Source organism: Magallana gigas, chromosome 8, assembly GCF_963853765.1.
Source record: "Magallana gigas chromosome 8, xbMagGiga1.1, whole genome shotgun sequence".
Lineage (NCBI taxonomy): Eukaryota > Metazoa > Mollusca > Bivalvia > Ostreida > Ostreidae > Magallana > Magallana gigas.
In genome coordinates this window covers 19,730,107-19,740,245 of record NC_088860.1, presented here as the reverse complement: position 1 = coordinate 19,740,245, position 10,139 = coordinate 19,730,107, and the positions used below count along the sequence as shown (strand labels likewise).

Sequence of the window (10,139 nt, the reverse complement as noted above, 5' to 3'; positions counted from 1 at the left end):
TTTCGTTGAACAATCTTTTAGAATATGACAAAAATGATTTGTAGAAGTGTAATAAGAATTTAAATGTAGAATTTTATTATCCTGTCATATTGTAGTAAAACAAAAGAATTGTACTTCCTGCCGCTGGTATATTCAAAATTTTCAACATGACAACCCCACTCCAAACAATCATATAATGCCTGATAATACCACTAATTACCTTTGATCGCAGAAATAAATTACTACTGCAAACAATGAGAAAAATGACACATAGATTTCAATTATAAGTTCTATTCCAATCTTCCCCAGCAAACGCAAGCTAATTTTCTCTAGTCGTGTCTTCTTTTGTCATGAGGGTCTTCTCTATTCACATTCATATAAAATTTATTCCATTATTCAATCTCATCAAATAATAAATTATCATATTTAATGTAAAAAGAAATTGTTCCCATGATGCGGTTTTTTTTTGGACCTCAGCCTTGCGTTGGTTCTGTTGTCTCGGTTCATTGATACCTGCGTGCATATTCTAATTAAATAAACACCGATTGAACTATATCCGAAACTAAAGATGATATCACATAATAGGCTGTGCATTTGACAGTTTTGGGCGCCCTTTATATAATTATCAAAATGATACCTAATACGAATAACTAAATTTCTTTGATGTTCATTGAGAACAACTTCAGTTACTGGGTTTCGTAAAGTTAGGCGAAAGACGAAAATTGGGTTTAGGCCAGTATAGCATTGAAACAAAGCAATATTCAATATTTTAAGATATAAATCCAAAGATACTAAAGGTAATTAAATATGCAAATAATTGATTAAAATAAGTACAGATGACATACCTGTAATACAAATTAAGAAATACTATCTTATTAAAGTTAGATTAGAGACGACAAAGTTCATTTCTTTGAAAAATAAATTTTCAATTATTGTATTATTAAAGAAGTCATTTCCCTACAGTAGACAGACAAGTGTTCTATCATCTTGAATAAAATGGCTTTAAACGGTTCATTACTAGATGGTGAGTAGGTAAGAGTAGGTAAGAGTATTTAACACAAAAGAAAAAGAAACGATGGATACTTCGTCTATTTTCCACTTGATCACAAAGGGCCATTAATAATTTTACACCTGAACATACCTTCATTTAAAATCAATGATTTTCAAATCTATGATTATATTTTGATATCGTTGGACATAGGAAAAGTAAGAAGGACGTCTCGAGATGTTTTGAGTAGATAAGCGTAAACTGTTTGTAAGGGGAGGGGGGGGGGTCACGATTTGAGCAAAACATTTTCTTTTTTCAGTTTAAATGTTTACATTGCTTTATTCATGTATTTTTTATGTTCAACTAAAATTTGAATGCAAGTTTTAAAGTTACACCCAAGATAAGATCTTCCAATTCCTTGTCATACAGGTTATTATTAAAATGTTTTTCTGTATTTCAATGGTCATTTAGAGCTTTATTCATTTAGCTTTGAGAAGTATTACTTGGACGAGTCATTTTTAACAAATTACATGTATTGATAGTTAGAGAGGTTCCCCCTCTTCTCTCTCTCTCTCTCTCTCTCTCTCTCTCTCTCTCTCTCTCTCTCTCTCTCTCTCTCTCTCTCTCTCTCTCTCTCTAAGTTATCATTTCTTATACACAAAATTATACCCTTGATATGCAATTATAAATGGGTGTTGCAAGAAACTCTTTTAATTAGATAATAGAGTGGTAGTAGATAGTTTGGATGGGAAAAATATATAACCTCAAGAGCTTTAATTATTAATTTCACTTCCAAAAAATTTACCGACTAGCTTATTCTTTTGTACAAAGTTGAATTTATTAAATCAGAGCTTGTATGAGTATCTGTGAATTTGTAACATTGCAAAATAAAAATCATATTAAAGTAAAGTCAGAATTTATTTGAGACACTACCAAAATTTATCCGGTACTTTGTAACAGATTTTTAAAAAGTATAGTTTGATAAACTGAGTTAAGTCTGAGTCCTGGAATTATCATAATGGTAAATTCGAATATCATATTAGTTCATCGGGACAGCATTGGGGGAAATGGATGATGCTGGACTATTATTGGACTTCATTGCGATATTATTTGGTTTATATATGAATTACGCAACACTTATTGAATTACATATCAGTAGTTGAAATGTTATTCAATGAGTTTGTGTATATTTTTGAAGAAGGTATAAATGAATGAGCACAAGGAAAAATACTCGTATATCATTAATGTAGTCACTAAACAATTTTATAGGATTATTAAATAATAGCTGAAAGTGAAAGAACAATATTTGTTAAATACTAGTTTGGAAGGACGATAATAACATATTTCTTCATTTCAATATCGAAGGCAATAGAGTTTTAAATACATGTTACATGTTTCTATATCATAAAGTTGACAAATGTCCCCCTACTCTCCTCACGGAAGACATATCATATTGTATTTGATTTACCTTATATCAAAAAAAGAAAATGAACAGTTCCAAAGTTTCTATTTTCTATCACTAGCGGTTTCTGGATTTTTACATCCTTCTTCAGGTGAACATATGTATATATGTTCATTTTCTGTTTATTTTATTTTTTGAATATTTATACTGTGTGATATCACTTTAGACTCTTTTTGGATTATATATATATATATATATATATATATATATATATATATATATATATATATATATATATATATATATATATATATATATATATATATATATATATATATTATTTTTCAATTGGTCATAATATACATTCATATATATCGTGAAGTCGATATATGTTCCCTACTCTTGCCACGAAAAACATATCATATTGTATTCTTTTTACCTTAAAATATATTTATATATTGAAAAACACCCATTGACAGATCTCATAGTAAGGACAGTGAGCACCATGGTTCTGTTTGGAAGTACTCATGTTTTGTTTGTAATGGGGACTTGTTATATGGTCGTGGTGTCGATTCATCCTCATCCACAAGTCAAAGGTAAGGTAAGGATCTATTGAAACTAACAAAAGAAAATACCTATAGGGGAGATGTATCCCTCCCCCCTAAAAAAATCACTTTTGAAAATAAAAGTTGTGTTATTTGCTGTCGTAAATATTTCTAAATGTTTCGAATATGCATTTTTAACCTATCGGATTGCTCTTACAATTTTATTATCATTCTTAAAAGCTTGACAAAACAGCATGTCTAAAATGGTATCTTTCTGCATGTTTTCTTTTTTGTGCCTAGATATCCATAAGGACCATATTTTGATAGGGTTTGTTGAATGGAATAAATTAAAATAATTTTTTTGGGGTACTCTGGCCCTGGGAATTAGTTTTGCAAATAACCGACAAAAATTTCGGAAACATTTCTATCATAGTTGTCTAATTTAAATCGTACAGTGTACATTCCGGATAGCTCAGTAGGTTAGGTTAAACCGCTGGTTATGTCATACATGATAGTGTTTGTCAATATATAGAGAAAAAAATAATTCTGTATTTTTCAAGGTAGATGATTATTTAAAAATAATTAACTGATTAATTTAACTTTTCTATCCTTTCAGGCATCGTGGTATCTCTGCTAAAGTTGACACCATGGAACTGGAAACACCTGAATACGTCCCTCAAAGTGGATTCTCCCGCCACTGTGGATATATCCCTCACCTCTCACTACAGACTGACCGGGAAACACCTCAACAAGCTCTCTCTATGTTATTCTCTTTTGAGAAGTGGACAGGCATAGCCTACATCCACTTCTCTTCGCAAGCCCTCATGTTTTGATTCTGGAAAACGTGTAAATGTCGGAACCAAAACGGTTTACGCTTCGACTCATGTTTCGACTCCAGTTTCCCTGAATTTTCGTAATAGACCTACTATTTCTACATTTTAAACATTATTGCATCCATATATCACCAAAAAATCAACACTAACCCGCTGTCAAATCATTTTCACAACTTCTACATCCCGAGTTTAAATTTTGTGTATCACATTGTTTATCTAGGTCAGCGCAGATTAAATGTTTATGTTTCGGATAAAATTGGAAATCTATTTAACACAGTAATGTCGACAACATAACTGAAACAACTTAATCATACAATGTACAAACAAATACTGAGTCAAATAATTACAAAGTGGTATTTCTTCCCCTTTTAACCATCTCTTATGGTTAAAAATTTTGCTCTTCGTCTGTTTTTAACAATAAAACGAACATTGATTAATATAGCATACAAAAATGATAAAAATAAAGAAATTTCATTGTTTTATGTGACAAAGTAACTTATTCTATCGTATGCATTTTGTTAATTTGTCTTAAATTGTAAAACAGTTTTTATAGCTCTGTAAATTTTAAGAAAAATACCTTTAATCTAAAGTCTACAATCGGAACACTATTTTCCGTTTTTTCCGACTCTAAATTTTCTACTCTTAGACCACTATAGCGAGTGATCTCATAATTTTAACCCGGAATGTAGAAGTTGAGAAAATTATATGACAGCGGATTAGTGTTGATTTGTTTGTGATATATGGATGCATTTATGTTTAAAATGTAGAAATAATAGGTCTGTTAAGAAAAATCAGGGAAACTGGAGTAGAAACATGTGTCAAAGTGTAAACCGTCTTTGGTTCCGACATTTACACGTTTTCCAGAATCAAAATATGAGGGCTTGCAAAGAGAAGTGGATGTTGGCTATGCCTGTCCACTTCTCAAAAGAGAATATCTCTATGTATTCTAAATTCTGAAGCAAAGGTTCTCTGAATATCATGGCTTTATTATATTTTCTAAAATCTTTTACTTTAGCTCAGTTGCCACACTTCTTTCCATATTCACGTTTGGAGTAGTAGTTATCATATGCAGATCAATTATGTAAAATTTATTTTATGTAAATATTTAATCAATCTAAAGTCGCAGATAAAGATTGTCAAATGTACTGAAAATATTTAATACGCTGAATCGCCCTTTTTATTTAAAGGGTTACAAAAGCAAAGGGACTGTAGATCCATTCTTAAAACAATACCCAACACAAAGGGAAATGATGGTGTGTACACGATATACCCTGATGTGAAGACCAAGAAATTGGTGTAATGTGACATGACCACGGACGGCGGAGGGTGGACTGTGAGTCTTTACTGAGTCCTAAATTTTAAGTTTTGACTGAGAATATTTTCTAACGACATTTCCAATAGTGAATTTCTGCTTTCTGGAAATGAAAGTGCATCCCACCCCACCCCCCCCCCCCCAAAAAAAAAATAAAATAAAATAAACAAAGCTGAAATGGAATTTTTTTAAGGAAAAAGGATACATGAATTTTTATCAGTATCATGAGATAATCAAATAAGATCGGGCGTTAGCAAATTTATCTATAAGCCCTTCCAAAACTGATGAGCGAAATCAAATTTATTATATCACACCTGGCCATTTTTGATCCCCTTATAATATTCAAAGAATAAATTCTTATTACTCATATTTATAATTTTCATCAGTTGTTCAATCAAATATTAACTCATAGACATTTTTACGCTTTTTTATTCATTTTGCATAATTTTGCAAAACCAGATTGCACCTCACAGTACGTCATTTGCGGCATTTTCAAAGTATTCTTTTAAAATATTTGTCAATTTCAAGCATCTAGGCAAGTAATTTTCGCAAATACTATAGATGAAGCAGAATAGAGTCTAAGAGCTCTATTAATCTTACTGTAAAAATGCATTTACCCCTTTTCTATTCCTTTAATTTGATTTAATAAAAAAAACAAAAACAACACAAAAACCAGAATTAATCTTATTATATAGGTGATTCAAAGAAGGACGGATGGCTCTGTTAATTTTTACCGTACATGACAGACCTACAAGGAAGGATTTGGACAGGCAGACAGTGACTACTGGCTAGGTATGATATGTGTAATGTGTAATGTGTAAGCCAAATTTCGGCTTACCTATTAATATCAAAGTATGAAAATAATACATGTAAACAGATTCTTATTTGAAAGGGGCGACTGCCTTGCTAATATGTATTGGTCCGGTAGTTTTGTCAGAATTTATCCTCATTAAGATTTTTTCTAGAAGAGTACTTTAATCGAAATTAAATTATATGATAATTGTTTGCTTTTAACGTTATCTGCAAAAACAAATCGAACTAACCTATAAACACATTGTAGTATCAAGTTAACATCTCATGACGTATTTTAAGTTTGATTATGTGATTAGAAAAATACATATACATATGCTATAAGTCAAATTCGGTCCCAAAATTTCGCAAGATTAGTTTCCGTAGTAGATTTGCTGTTTTGTATTTTAAAAAAAAGTTTTCATTTGTTATCTGATTTATTTGCTTTCACTGCCAGTATATGACGTTAAAAAGTGACGCTTTTTGTTGCCGGCTTATTCAGTGAAAGATGTGTGAATAAGGTTTGTAAAATGCATATTTGAGGATATATAAGATGCAATAATATTAAAATATAAACAGATCTGATAATTTTTTTGTAAATCATAGAAAACGATGTATGTTTATCATAACACCGATTTAGAACCTTTACGCGTAAATATCTTAAATACTTAAAATGTGTTGATTTAAACTGGCGAATGTGTGTCAAAACCTCCAAATAGTGTCATTTTTAGAACGTCAATGTCTTTACATTTATAGAGTGGGTTTTAGCTTTATATTTTTGTCATAATCTATACAAGGTTTTAACGAAATCAAACCGATTTCGATCAACAAAAACGTGGAGAGATGATCCACTTTACTAAAAAAAATCTCATTTTGATTTCCAACAATTGAACGTTTTAGAAAAAATAATACAAGTCCGTAAATTCGTGGTCGAAGTCGCATATAGCATTTAAACAGTCGAGTCTGTTGTAACTGAAATGACTTAATGGTTAGAGCACCAGGCATTATGTAACATTATAGAGATTGGGTTTTGTAGGTTGTGGGTTCGATACCACAAATGCTTTAAAATATTGTTTTTCTTATTGTTCGTTAAAATATTCAAAACTGAATATAGTAAGAAATTGTCCTTTCGTAAACTTGTATTGTAACATTTTCAAGTATTTCTAGCTGGGAAAAATTTATTTGATTATGTTGTTCAAACCGGCGCAAGAAAAGTTTGAAGAAGAAAACGTGGAAGACGTCGGGACATTAAACAACAAAATCTACAAGCTTTCTGAGAAAGTGTGTATAAAATTGACATGCCAACACCAATTTTTTTTATCAAAGAAAATGAAAATATTCACTTGCTTACATCTAGTTCCAAACACGAACTACATTGTACGAGTGGATCTCCGAACATTCTCTGGTAAAAAGGCATACGCAAAATAATCCACATTCTCTGTGGCAATTGAGGCTGATAAATACATGTTAACCGTCGGGGGATAAAGTGGAAATGCAGGTAATCGTATGTTTTCTTATTCTATAAAGAAAATTGATTGATAAAGCGTATAAAATGTCTGTATGAGGACTGATAAGTTACTGTAAAATTAAATATCTACAAATTTTATAATTACTTTTAAAAATTCATTCAAAACAATACATATTTAACAAAACATCAATTTGTAACCCTTAAATATGTTCAATACTTAGAGTACGTTGATTTAAACTGGCGTATGGGTATTAAATAGTGTCCTTTTTAGGTCGTCTGAGTCACTCAATCGGTATTCGTCCGTCGTCGTGCGTTGTGTGGATACAATTTTAAGATTTTAACTTCTTCTTGAAAACTACACGGCCATGCAATCGTTACAATTTTTTGTGTTTTTGGTGTGAAGCATCTTTATGGTAAGAGGAATCTTAATTGTGAAAATAACTCTACCACCCCCGGGCGCCACAGGCGAGACCAAATGTGCAAAAAAAGCCAAATTCTCAAAAACCTTTTTCTCTACTTCCACACATGAGGAAAAATCTGAGCGCATGGTTACGATGTCCATGCATGAGGCCTTGTATTAAAATTGTGAAATCCATGGCCCGTGAATCAGGGGTTCAGGCTCTAAGGGTGGGGCCAATTCGGCCATATAGTAAAAATGTATTAAATCTTATAAAATTTTCTCCTCTACTTCCATATATATTTGTTTAAAAAAACTAAATTGATGGTTATGATGTCCATGGTATTATACTTAATTGCGAAATTCATGACTCCTGGGACAGGGGTTTAGGCCCTAGGATGGGGCCAATATAGCAATATAGTGAAAATGTATATAAATTATAGAAAATCTTCTTCTTTACTTCCATACATGTGGGGAAAAAACTGAATGTATGGTTATTATGTCCACGAAATCATCTACCTAAATTGTGAAATTCATGGCCCCTGGGTCGGGTTTAGACTGGTGGGGGTAATATGGCCATAGAGTATTAATGCATATATGTTAAAATATATTCTTCTCTACTCTCACACATCTGTAAGAAAATTGACTTCATGATTATGCTAACCAGGAAGTCCTCCATTAAAATTGCAAATTTCATGCCCCCCTGGATAATAGGTTTTAACTCTAGGACGGGGCCAAAATGGATGTTTAGTATCAATGCGTATAATATTTAAAAAGTATCTTCTATACTCCCACACACCTGTAAGGAAATCTGCATTCATAATTTTTAGACCAAGAAGCCCTCTACAAAATAATATAAATTTCATGTCCCCTGAGATTGGGGTACTGACTTTAGGGCGGGGCCAAAATAGTCATATAATGCATTTCAATGGCATTTCATGACATCAGGGAGAGTTTATGTCTGCCCTTGATGATGGGGGATGGGAGGTTGTTTGAATAAAAAAAAATGTTACAAGCCACCTTGTTTTTGTTTATCTTTAAAAACATATACACATAAAACCAATCTTGAAAGTTAACAAATACGGGAAATTATTTTCTTCTAGAGTCTTGAACCTTTTTGTTATCAGGTCAATTTTGCACTCTATTATATCTTTAGGCTTTTTGCTAATATCATAGATTTCATAGTCCTGTTTGAAAGATTTCAGGAAGTGAGGTGGTCGTCATTACAATATCATAATTTTTCTACTCCAGGATGTAACTTAATTAAATGCATGTATGAGACTCCTCGACAAGTGTATGGGCTATAGTACTCAGGTGACCGTAAAGGTCATATAGAACTTCAATGCTTTTTCTATTATAGAGAAAGTTTGTGCTCCATATCTTTGTCATAGTCTGAGTAAGTTCTAATGAAAAAACAAACCGATTTCAGATAATAAAAACGTGGATAGATGACCCACTATACATTAAAAATATCATTTTGTATCCCAACAGTTGAACGTTTTAAAAAATACTACAAGTCTGTGAATTGGTGGCCAAAGTCACATAAAGCATTTAATCAATGCCCTTTATTGAGACTGATATGGTTCAGTGGTTAATGAACTAGACATAAGTAATAAGTAATTAGGCTTTTTTAGGTTATGGGTTCGATACCACAAAAACTTGAAGCAATATGTTTTTATTCTTCGCGTTTGTTAAAATGTTCATTACTGAATACAGTTAAAAATTGTGCTTATGCAAACATATATATAATTGTATAGTTTTTTTCATGAAGAAAGGACCCGTCGTCCCGAAAATTTTATAGTTTGTGTCGGTAGTTACAATGTCTTAACCGCATATCTTTTAGATCCGACATCTGTAGATATCGAGTGTTGTTGGTTTCTTTTAGTGCTTCTTATATATATAATTGTTTTTCAGGGGATAGTCTAACTTACCACAATGGAATGTAGTTTACTACGAAAGACCAAGACAATGATAAAGATGCTAAAAACTGCGCTGTTCTGCGTTATTCTGGATGGTGGTTTAAAAACTGTTTGCAGTGTAACCTAAACGGTCGGAGGGAGAACTCTGCTGTCCAGTCATGAAAAAGTATCATCTGTTACACTTTCACAGCAAAAAATGTAGCTTTAAAATATTTCAGAATGATGATAAGATCCAAAGTTTGATTGTTATGATGCTTATATTAAAGAAGAAATCGATACGTTTCCTCCTTTCCTTTGTGTTTTGTACAATTTATTTGCATAACAGGCACATGGTGTCGATCTTTGAAGTGGAAAGACAGACTTAAAATGAAGGGTCAAATTGACGTTTAGCTCAAGTGTTCTATGGTGGCATGGGATAGTTTTGAACGAAAGACCCTGTCAAAATTTTGAAATAAAGGGAGAAACTGAGGTTTGGCTGGTTATTTGAGGGGTATAAATTGCTAGAAT

At 31.9% G+C, this 10,139-nt stretch overlaps 1 pseudogene; it reads left to right on the top strand.

The window, feature by feature from the left end:
• The first annotated feature begins 2,874 nt into the window (after positions 1-2,874).
• Positions 2,875-9,875, top strand: LOC136270677 (microfibril-associated glycoprotein 4-like; annotated as a pseudogene).
• Positions 9,876-10,139: the final 264 nt, after the last annotated feature.